This window comes from Hakea prostrata, chromosome 6 (assembly GCF_041222555.1).
Source record: "Hakea prostrata isolate BN-2017 chromosome 6, UWA_Hpros_2, whole genome shotgun sequence".
NCBI lineage: Eukaryota > Viridiplantae > Streptophyta > Magnoliopsida > Proteales > Proteaceae > Hakea > Hakea prostrata.
This window is the reverse complement of record NC_142605.1, coordinates 13,092,774-13,105,530: the sequence shown is the minus strand read 5'-3', so window position 1 is coordinate 13,105,530 and position 12,757 is coordinate 13,092,774. Positions and strand designations below refer to the sequence as shown.

General features: G+C 38.3%; 1 pseudogene; it reads left to right on the top strand.

The window, feature by feature from the left end:
• Nucleotides 1-5,600: 5,600 nt before the first annotated feature.
• LOC149012272 (putative pectate lyase P59 pseudogene) overlaps nt 5,601-12,757 on the top strand; it is a 42,047-nt pseudogene continuing 34,890 nt past the window's right edge.

Sequence of the window (12,757 nt, the reverse complement as noted above, 5' to 3'; positions counted from 1 at the left end):
CCCGATCAGGATAAACTTCTATCATCTCCCAACTTCTTCGATAGGATAAGTCAGGGAAAAGGCTATTTGTAGAGTTACTTTCCTAACACAACTCTTCTTAGAGTTATATTTGGAGTCTAACTCTGATATCTAAAGCTATATAAGCACCTCAGGCAGGCTTTATGTAGTAAGTATTCATATTTTGTGTGATCAATTGCTTGAATTATCTATTGAGTAGTTGAGATCAAATCGTTGGTACTGACTTGCTCGTCGGAGACGTACCTTGACCACCCAAGGTCGAGCACGTGTTTTGCAGGAACATAACAGGGAAGGACGAGCAAGATTTAGTATCAACAATGGCGCCGTCTATGGGAAACTTGATTAAAAAGCCATCGTGCAGATAAGATCAGGAACACTAAATCAACCCTCCGAATAATAATGAGGTGATCAAATTCCCTTGTGAGGTAATATTGTCTTCAAATTCCCTTTAGGGTAATTTAACCATAAGGTATGTCGTACATCCCTTTTCTTAAAATGATCATTATTTTTTTAATCAAATTTGAGGACTTATTCCCAAATCGAGTTTGCCAAACGAATTGTCGGGTTATGAAGAACCCACCAAATAGAACAATCAGCAAATAAGAGAATAGAAGAACACAAGAATATATGGGCAAGAGAGAAAAATCCACTATAAATAAAGAAATATCCAAGAGGAAAGATATTTGGGATGCTTAAAGAAGAAGGAGGAGGCTTTCTTTTATAGCCTCCTCCTCTCCACATATTCCCACATCAGTCAATGTGGGACTAATACTACAACAATCTCCCACTTGGAGATTAGATTGAGAACTAATCAATATCCACACCAGTCTCTATCTTGCCACCACCATGTTGTCTACGTCTCTGTCAAGCCATACAAGGATCTGCACAAAATGAACTTGCCAGTGTTGATTGCTTATGTCAATGCATCTGCTAGGTTCTCTTTCGTGTGGATTTTCTGTATATCCACCCTTCCGTCTTCCACCACTTCACGATCAAAATGATATCGGACTTCTATGTGTTTTGTCCTGGAATGAAAACCTGGATTCCTTGCAATGTGCAAGGCACCCTGACTATCACAATATAGGAGAATCTTCTCCTGTTTGTGCCAAAGTTCTTCCATGAATCTTCTTATCCAGATTGCTTCTTTACAAGCTTGTGTAGCTGCCATATACTCAGCCTCTGTTGTAGACAGTGCTACAACTGTCTATAGTTTAGATATCCAGCTCACAGCTCCTCCTGCAATTGTCAACACATAGCTAGTAGTGGATTTCCTTTTATCAAGATCCCCTTTGAATCAACATATACTCTGACAGTAAATTCAGATCCTCCATAACATAGAGCAGCATCCAAGGTTCCTTTAATGAATCTTAGGATCCTCTTCACTATAATCCAATGCTCTTGTCCTGGATTCGCCATATGCCGACTAATCACTCCCACTGCATGTGCAATGTCGTGTCTTGTACATATCATAGCGAACATCAGACTTCCCACTGCTGATGCATACGGTACTCGAGACATTTCCATCTTCTCTGCTTCATTGCTAGGACACATACTTGAGGATAACTTTAAATTAACAGGAAGAGGAGTAGAAACCGGCATGGCGCTTGCATATTGAAGCAGCGCAAGACTTTCCTTAAGTAACTCTTTTGAGATAGCCAAATCTTTCTGTTATTTCTTTATCGGTGAATTTGCATCCCTAGAATCTTGTTTGCGGGTCCCAGATCCTTCATTTCAAATTCCCTAGCCAGCTGAGCCTTTAATTCTACGATCCGATCTTCGTTGGGGCCTGACACCAACATATCATCGACATACAATAGTAAAATGATGAAATCATCAACACCAAACCTCTTGTAATACGCACAAGGGTCTGAAGCAAGTCTGTTGTATCCAAGGCTCAATATGAAGGAATCAAATCCCTTATACACATCTTGGCGCCTGTTTTAAGCCGTATAGAGATTTGTTCAACCTGCAAAAACCAAGTTCCCCTTTTCTGGTTCTTCAAAACATTCTGGTTGGAGCATATAGATTTCTTCTTCAAGATTTGCATGAAGAAATGTAGTTTTTACATCTAACTGCTCAAGATGTAGATCAAACGTAGCACAAAGTGACAGAACTATCCGGACAGTAGTAAGTCGAACCACTGGAGAAAAGACTTCTGTGAAATCGACACCTTCTTTCTGAGCATATCCTTTGATCACCATTCTTGCACGATACCGCTCTACTTGATCATCACTGTTTCGTTTGATCTTGTAAACCCATTTGTTACCAATGGGCTTCCTTCCGTGCGGTAAAGGTACAAGCTCCCACGTCTTATTCTTATGAAGAGCTTCTAGTTCTTCCTGCATAGCTGCCATCCAAAGTGAAGCTTCTGAGCTATCAATCGCTTCTCTGAATGTTGATGGCTCCCCATCTTCTGTTAGAAGACAGTATGCAACGTTGCTCTCCATAATATAATCAGACTGCCAGGTTGGTGTATGTCTTTCACGAGGTGACCGTCGAACTTCTACAGTTGTAGACTCAACTGGTACTTGTTCCTCATTTTCTGATTCTCCTCCAGATGAATTTTCTGGATTGGACTTCTCTTCCTCCTAAACTGTTGTACTCTCCGGAATTTCTATTGAAATGCTACTCACATCTTCCTTCGCAGCTTATCTTCTACAAAAATGACATCTCTGCTGATGATGACCTTGTGGGCAAGTGGGATCTCACAATCGATACCCCTTGACTCCATCAAAGATATCTCAAGAATCGCATTTTCTGAATTTTGGATCCAATTTCGAAATTTCTTGGGGATGATACATCACGTACACAGGACTCCCAAATGTGTGCAGGCGTGAATAATCAACTGGATTGCCAGCCCACATCTCCATCGGTGTCTTCAGATCAATCGATCTTGTTGGTGATCGATTAATCACGTAGCAGGCAGTGTTTACGGCTTCTGCCCAAAAGGACTTAGCCATACTCGCAGTTCTTAACATGGCTCTCGTTCTTTCGAGTATAGTTCTATTCAACCGCTCCGCTACTCCATTCTGTTGAGGAGTGTAAGCCACCGTGAGTTGTCTTGAGATGCCTTATTGATTACAAAACTCAAAGAAGTCATCCCTTGTATATTCACCGCCATTGTCTGTCCTGAGGCACTTGATATTCTTCTCAGTTTCTCGTTCAACTTGTGCTTTGAATGTTTTGAAAACTGAAAACACATCTGACTTCTTCTTGATAGGAAACACCCAACATCTTGTGGAATAATCATCAATGAAAGATACATAGTACCTTGCTCCTCCCATAGATGTAACCGATGCTTGCCATACATCATAGTGAACTAATTCCAAAATACTTTTACTCCTGGAATCAGATGCATTCAACTTCAATATATGCTGCTTACTTGTAACACAGTGTTCACAAAAGGGTAATGAAACCTTTGTGAGACCCAGGAGTAATTTCTGTTCTGCGAGAACCTTCAACCGTTGCTCTAACATGTGGGCCAATTTTTTATGCCTCACTTCTGTCATCTCTTCCTCAGTACCGGTTGATGCAACTGATGCTTCTGCCTCCAGACTCGTTTCTGCCATTAGTTTGTACAAGTTTGTAACGCTTCTTTCAGCCTTCATTACAACTAGCGCTCCTTTGACAATCCTCATCATTCCATTTTGGATGCGTGTCTTGCACCCAATTTCATCTAATTGTCCCAAAGACAATAGATTATTTTTTAAGCCCTTCACATGCCGCACATTTTGAATAGTGCGTACCATACCATCGTACATCTTCAACTGGATGGTGCCAACTCCAAGCAATCTCCAAGGCATGATTATTTTCCATTTACCTGCACCCTATAGAGATAGGTTCATAGGTTTGAAACCAATCTCTGCGAGAGGTCATGTGCCATGTTGCTCCCAAATCCAAGATACAAGCATCAGTATCCTCCAGCCTATCCTTGGCCGCCATTGCCGATTTGGTGTAAAGAATATCTCCTTCAGGAATGCACCATTGAGATGTCTCGCCTTATCTACAATTTGATGAGGTGAAGTGATTTTGGCTTCATACAATTTGATGAGGTGATCCCAAACCTCCTTAGCAGTTTTCTTCTCTTCTATGCCCGCTAAAATATTATCAGATAATGCTAGATGCAAATTGGAAAGGGCCATCGCATCTATTTTGTTCCACTTTTCGTTATCTGTAAACTCTACTGGCCGAACACTGATGGCTCCAGGCAATTATCTTTTATCAATAATGCATTCATCTTCATTTTCCATAATGAAAATTTCGTGCCATCAAACTTGCCGATGTCGTTCTTTATGGCCATTGCTTCCATCATGAACTGTTGTTGGCTGCAGAATAACTCCCACTATTTCACGTGAAACTTGTCTTCTCAAGTTATCCTCAACTGGTATATGGTTGAACAAAAATGTACCAGGAAAATTTACAGGAAAGACTGGAGGGACACAAGTGGTCCGCTTAAATACCAGACTCCTTAGACAAAATTTCCCTAGACATGCACTTAATCACCCAATACACCTTTCTAGGATACCCGAAAAGAAACCACTTGAAATTGCAACTTCTGCAGCACCTCCGTAGGATGAAAGACAATATCTTACTATTTTTCTGATGTGAAGGATCCACCTAAGTGGCAATCACAGAGCATACTATAAGTAGATACTCACGCCCTAAACCAAACAAATAGACCCCTAAGGAATTTTCCTTTTATGATGTGGAAGATTAGAGTATGCTGCAACCACAGAGCATACTTCGGAAAAACCTCGCTCTGATACCATTGTGGGGTTATGAAGAACCCACCGAATAGAACAATCAGCAAATAAGAGAAAAGAAAAACAGAAGAATATATGGGCAAAAGAGAAAACTCTACTATAAATAAAGAAATATCCTAGAGGAAAGATATTTGGGATGCTTAAAGAAGGAGGAGGCTTTCTTGTATAGCCTCCTCCTCTCCACATATTCCCACATCAGTCGATGTGGAACTAATTACAACACGAATTAATTGAAGTTTGGTGGGAATTCTCTCAGATTTATGAGAACCAACCACAAGGTTGAGTAATTGCATCGGTTTTGTAAAGTTACATTATCGTCAAGGTTAAATTAACCCAATTTACATCATCAAATGTCATTATCAAATTATTCATTTTTTTATGTACGGTTACATAAAGGGAACATATGAAAGGGCAGGTTTACAATAAATTATTTATTGTGCTTTTTGTAAAGGTGGTTACATAAAGAGAAGAGAATTGATTGAGATTCATGATTTTTGTCTTTTGCCAAAGCATATTACAATTTACAACCACCTTTAAGCAACCGGGTGGAAGAATCTTTCGTCCACTGTTATTTTGTTGGGTTTACCATACAGGAAATTACTTCCCATGTGTTATTTTTGTTTTGTCAAGAGCTTGAAGCAAGCAGAATCCACCATCACCAAATGGAATCCGGATGATGAAAAATTTAAGGAAATTGTTCTCAAGTCACCATGCTCGGATGCCATCTCATCTGCAATATGTCCCATGTGTTGCCCCTCATAGGTCACGGCTCAACCAAAATCTCGGCAGCGAAGCCGAGAACTGAGCCAAAAAAAAAAAATGCAGCTTCATAAGGATTTCTTTTCGGAGCTAAAGAAGAAGTTGAAATTGAGGGGAATCGATGAACCAGAGAAAGATTTGGAAACATTGAAGCAGATCCTTGTAGCTCTGCAACTCAAAGGCCTTCTGCACTCTAAAAGAAAGATGGACCGGATCGGCCACCAGAGTGTCCTTAACGGTCGGTGATTATATGGTCGTGATAAGGCCTTCTCGCTTTCCGTTTTCAATCAACTGTGTGAAAAGAAAGAGAGTCCGCCGGAATCTAAATTTAATTGGTGAGGCCTTGTCGCCACAGGAAATAACGAACGGCCTGAAATCAATAGAAATATACAGAAAACAAGAAACTCAAGATCCTTTGACTCGAGCGACGACGGAGTGAAAAGTCCAAGTTCTCTTGCCAGGCAAAGGCTACTAAGCATTCAGACGTAGGGGAAAGGAGATGATTTTGTGGAGTAGAGAAGAAGCTCTCCAGTGCATTCTTCGAAGTTTATTACTAGGAAGGTTGAAACCGTTACCATGACGACGATTTCGTCAATGGCGGTTTTGATGACTGTTTGATTAGAACCGAGGATTGGCCAAAGTCCGTCACGTTCAATTTAAAAAGAAAAACCGTGAGGGAGAAGATTTCTATGATCCTCAGGAATCCATGAGTTTCTACAGCAAAAATGATGCGGAGGACAACAGTAGTAGGGTAGAGCGTTCGCTCAAGTCGACTACTACAATGGTGAACATAAGAGATTAGAAGTGGAGAAAATATTAGTGTTGTGCTTGACACGTCTACCGATTCAAAAGTGGAGAAGCAACAACAATGCAATTTAATGGAGTTCAGATTATTAGTGGGATCGTGATTCAAGTTGATTCACATTCAGGTTTTCCAAGATCAACGTCCACAATTATAATGACAGTAGAGAAAAAAATAAATGCTCACGTCGTATTGGATTGCTTATCTTGAGCACACAACAGACGATTTTTCAGATCGAAATCCTCCATTGTTTCTCTTATACACACAAAGTTACGATTCAAAAAATCAATTTGCAGGTGAAAGAGATGAACGAAAAGACTTGAAGTTCACTAAGATGCAGAATGTCATCTGTAGGAGATATTTTCTTCCACAAGGCTCCTATATCTTGATTCATACACTACTGGTTCCTCAGGGCTCTTTTTAGTGGCAATTACGGTAAACTAAATTTGATTCTGTCCACTTTCTCAATTTAACAGATTTAGAATTTTATTCTACCTGTCATTCATGGCCTTTTTTGGTATCTATATTTACCATGCATATCATATATATGTTCAATTTCCTCTTCAATTCCATCGACTGTATATGAATGGGAATTAGAAGACAGACATGGGCTGATTGAGATTAATATTCCAATGCTACACATTTATTTAATCATATTTGTCATGAGACTATTCAGATATATTTTCTGAACCCATCATCACATTTATAATCTTGTTCAAGAATCATTTTTGACTATGCTACTTTCATCATACTCATTGATGCACGATCGGGATTATTCGCCATGTACAACCTAGAATTGGATGTGGAATATCAAGCAATATTACTCTTTAAGTCAGCTAGCACTGGAATTCAGCATTAATAATATATTCAGCTTCAACAAAAAAAGTCTTATATACAATATTTTCAAAGCCTTTGAGCTCGTGGATAGCAAAATATCATCAAAATTACAAGTATGGGAGCTTGAGATATAATCGACCATACATGATCAAGAGAAAGGAGTTCTACATACAAGCAAAAGTTCTCTGCTGGATGAAGCATAACAACTCAGAAAAGATTTGACCTATCATCGGGAGAGTAAAGAGAGATAAACATCTCACATCTTGATCTCCTTGTAAGCAAAATATAGAAGTATCCATGCTCGACGAAAGAGGTCTAGATGTACAAATCTAAAAGACTACTATACTAGAAACCTATGAGTCAACCACAATCATTCTACTTGACCAATATTGGAAGGACGCTGCACGACCAAATCAATAACTATAATCGAACAACATTGGGAAGAAAAAGACCTAAGTTCCTTAGGCATAAAAAGGTGTAAGACCTAAGGGCTTCCAGAAAAGGTGTAAGACTTAAGGGCTTCCAAAAATGGTGTAAGACCTAAGGGCTTCTAGAAAAAGTGTAAGACCTAAGGGCTTCCAGAAAAGGTGTAAAACCTAAGATACTCTAGGCTTCCGAAAATAAAAAAGGTGTAAGACCTAAGGGCTTCTAGAAAAGGTGTAAGACCTAAGATAATTTAGGCTTCCAAAAATAAAAGAGGTGTAAGACCTATGGTCTTCCAGAAAAGGTGTAAGACCTAAGGGCTTCCAGAAATGGTGTAAGACCTAAGATACTTTAGGCTTCCGAAAATAAAAAAGGTGTAAGACCTAAGGGTTTCCAGAAAAGGTGTAAGACATAAGGGCTTCGAGAAAAGTTATAAGACCTAAGGGCTTCCAGAAAAGGTGTAAGACCTAAGGGCTTGTAGAAGAGGTATAAGACCTAAGGGCTTCCAGAAAAGGTGTAAGACCTAAGGGCTTCTAGAAAAGGTATAAGACCTAAGGGCTTCCAGAAAATGTGTAAGACCTAAGGGCTTCCAAAAAAGGTGAAAGACCTAAGTCTCTTAGGCAGAAAGACCTATGTCTCTTAGGCAAGAAAAAGACCTAAAATTCCCTAGGGATGAAAACATCAAATATTTTTCATCATACCCCAAGTTATCATGCCCGGGGGGTAGTGGGTTATGACCGGCCAATGGTTGACGAACACTTACTTGGACTCATGACCGAGCAAACCGTACTGAACAACATGGCTTGAATGAAAAACATAATAAATAACGAACACTGAAAATTACTTCACATGTTTGGTATCAACAAAGAATTGTGCACTGCCGACCACAAATTCCATCCCATTCAAATTCACTTGTGATGAACAAGCACAACGTATGGCAGAACAGCCACCTACCGGGCAACATACTAGCAATCGTATGGAAGGATGCCACGAATGACCGATACACATTACTTCAGTATACCGAACAAGAATACTTCGACATATGAGATAATGCATAAAGGAGAGATTACCAAACAAAGATATTTGTTTACTTCAATTCACATCGTGTTCGGGGAAGAACCAAACACAAAGATTTATTTACTTCAATTCACATCGTGTACGGGAAAGAACTGAACACAAAGATCTATTTACTTCAAATTCACATTGTGTTTGGGGAATAACCGAACACATAGATCTATTTACTTCAACTAAACGTCATGTTCAGGGAATAACCAAACACAAGGTGTAAGACCTAAGGGCTTCCAGAAAAAGGTGTAAGACCTAAGATATATTAGGCTTGCAGAAAAGATGTAAGACCTAAGGGCTTCCAGAAAAGGTGTAAGACCTAAGGGCTTCCAAAAAAGGTGTAAGACCTAAGATACTTTAGGCTTCTGGAAATAAAAAAGGTATAAGACCTAAATTTAGGCTTACGACAACATAGTGTGCAAATACATCTATAACGAGCAACGTAGTAAGCAAATACGTCAAGAGCACCGTAGTGTGCAAATACGTTACGAGCACCGTAATGTCCAAATAAATCATGAACACCGTAGTGTGTAATACGACAAGTTACCATGCTCGGAGGAAGTTGTCAAACATATATCTACATATACCGGGCAGGTAACCATGGGAATTGGCAAAATCTTTAATCAAAGAAGAGGATGATCAATGATAATTCAATAGCCAAAGAGACAATGAAGAAGACTAAAGGATTTACGAAAGGATTAGCATAATGCTTGGCCAATGCAGGGTCAACCAAACAACTTGAAATGAAAGCCCAATCATGTAAGCTGCTTTGCATTCAATGGAAACCCCTCCTACTCGACAATCAAACAACAATGAATGGAGGTTGACTAACATAAGTTGGAATCCTTTACCCTTGTAGGTGGAGAATCAGTACTCTCTTAACATCCTTCCACCACACATTTAGGAGAGGGACCCACCTTTGAGTATTAACAAGTAAACTAGAGCTGGGTCCCCCACCTAATTAAACATGTGGTTGAGAAGTATGTGGTAGGCACAATTAAGGTAGGGGGTAATTATACATGCGCAATTGAGCATAAAGGTAGCGAATAATTATATATAAGCATAAAGGCATTATGGGTTACTGCCTAGCAAGTAGGTAGATAAAATGTAATATGGATTACTACAAACTAAAAAGGGTAGATAAGAGGCAATATGGGTTGTAGACCAAATAGGTAAATAAAAAAGTAGTATGGGTTACTGTGAACGAAGTGTGTAGGAAGGTAAAAGGTAGTATGAGTTATGATGGACCAAGTAGGTAGATCAAAGACAATATGAGTTACTGCGGACCATGTAGGTAGGTAAGAAGATAGTATATGTTAAGTTGGACCAAGTAGGTAGGTGTTGCTATAAATACCATCTTAGGAGGACAAAGATCTTCACAATTATTATTCTTCAATAAATCTTGAGTATATATAGAATAAGTGTCATTTTTGCCTCTCATTGTAGCACTACATGTGGACTAGATAAAATAATAACAAAAAACAACATGCGATCAGATTCCAATAATTACCAATGCAAGTTTCACAATAGAAATAATGGCTGCAAAAGTTCCAATAGTCAAAATATTAGATTTACAAGTTGATGTAACTGGAGTCCCCCAAATAAAATGGTTTACATGAAATGCCAATGAAATTTCTGAAAAAATTGACAACAAGAAGGGATCCATCATGCAATTCAAAATAAGCCTAATGGCAATTGTATAAATTCTGACCCTAAAGAGGCCATGCAAAATAAGCTCAATGGCAATTTTGTAAATTCAGACCATAAAGAGGGATCCACCTTGCAAAAAAAGTCTAATAGCAACTCTGTAATTTTTTTTTTTTAAATAAAGAATAGCCAAAATAAAAAGGAAGCTAAATAAATAGAGGCAATTAGCATGACTTAAGAGTTGACAAATTCATGAGAAATATACTAAATAAGGAAAGAAAGAGAATTAATGCTTGAAAGACAGATAACAGGTGGAACACAAATAATGGAAAAAGAGGCCATATGGAGGAGTAATAATAGGAAAACAAAATTATAAATAAGGAAATCCAATAACATGTAAGCTAGAATATCATGGGGCATGAGAGAATACAGAATAAAGGAAGAAAATTTATAAGAATTGCGTGAAAAGGAAGCTAAAATCAAGTAAAGCAGGTAACATTATTGTTGTTAAACTTCAATCAGGAAAGTAAGCAAACCACAAAACGAATATCAAAGCAAAAAATTATGGAGGAGAATATCATGTCTAGCATGCCTTAGGGTCAACCATGACAACAATAATAAATAGATGTGGAGGGATAGATGAGTAAACCAAACAAGGACCTTAAATAGCCTAGTAGCTAGGTGAACAAAACTAGCAAGGAAGGAATAAGCTTCAAATAACTAAAGTAGATTTAGTCAGAGTAATAACACTTGAGCAGAATTCAAAGTGAAACAGGACCCTCAATAGTGGAGTCTTGATCCATAAAAGAGCATACTTGTTGACAAATAACAGAACATGCTTCAAGGTCCTCCCTCAAGTAGGAGAACTCAATGTAACTATAAGTCTTGAAGCAGTAGTAAATTTCAGATTCTAGTTTCGTAGGCATAGTACATACCAAGACTTGAAGTCATTAATAGTGTCACACCCTACCTGCCGGTATCGGTCCCGCCCGACAACCTGTGGATGCAATCCATCACAGGATCCACGGTTTTATCAACAACAATAATAAATGCAAGTAATAATAATCATAAGTAAGAACAAGTTCAAATAATTAATTGAAAAAGATTACAGGAGTCCAAATACTTCAAAGAAATTGAATTAAAGAAATAATTAAAGTAATTAAGTTCCAAAATTCATCGAGTTCAGCGGAAGCAATTATTAAGCTAAAACAATTATATTCTAGTAATTTGTTCTTGGGCTATAGCCTTCGCTTCAGATATAGCAATATAGGACTTCTCCAACTTTGCTCCAAAGACTTCTCAAAATGCCGAGCGATTTGTCTCCTTCTACCGTCAATGAGTTCTATAAGCGCATTCCATGCGTCCGCAGGAGGCTTAATGACATACATCTTCGTCTCCCACTGACGTCCACTTAGGGGTGTAAATGGATAACTGAAATCCACTTCCGAATTCGCATCCGCATCCGCATCCGTTTAGAGATATTCGAATCTGTCCGATTACAAATAGGATGCGGATATGGTATACCCCCTTTTTTACCGATTTTATTATCCGTTAGATAAAATTATCTGATTAAGTTACTTATTTAGATTTTTTTTCTTATTTTTATAAAAAATTTACCTGTGATATGTGTATTTTTCTACATTTTTTACCAAAATAGCTACCAAAGATGCTAAATACTTAAATTTCAAACCTAATCCTCACAAATAAAATAGTAAAGATGTATACAGCTAGTCAAAAACTTGTATTCAATCTGTATTTATGCCCACTTAGAATAATATACTTAAGAAAATAACTATCCGATTATCATCCGAATGCAACAAAATTTGTCCGAAAACCGATAGGATATTTTTCGAATCCGTCCGAATATAGTAGGATGCAAATATGGTATTAACACTATCCGATCCGAATCCGGTCCGTTTACACCCCTAGTACCACATTCTCTTCACAGGAGTTGCTCCAGTCATAAGGAACCTCTCCTGATTCGGTAAACCCATCTGTATAATATAATGTAACATACAAAGAAAATGAATGAGTTCTGACGAACTCAGTAAGGAAAACACATCTCACATACATATCAACAACATATCAAAGTAAGCATATATGTAATGAATGTTATGCAAATATATGAAAGTTGCTAGAATCTAACTATGCAAGTCTGTATATGGTTGACATGTTTTAAGATATAACACCAGCCCTTCTCTAGGTAGGTCTAGTTGTCACATACACTCAGCTGGTACCCTATCTGGAATACCCGGAGGAGTGATCCAGAGCCCCAAAGATCAAGTTTAGGAACGATCATATCCACTTAGCACAATAACATAATCAAAAGCAAGAACAAATCATTGTATTCAAGTAATTTATTAATAAAAGTTAAGAAATGATCTTAGAACGATCACATAAGATATCAGAAATGATACCAATCAAGTGTAGAGTGAGGCGGAAA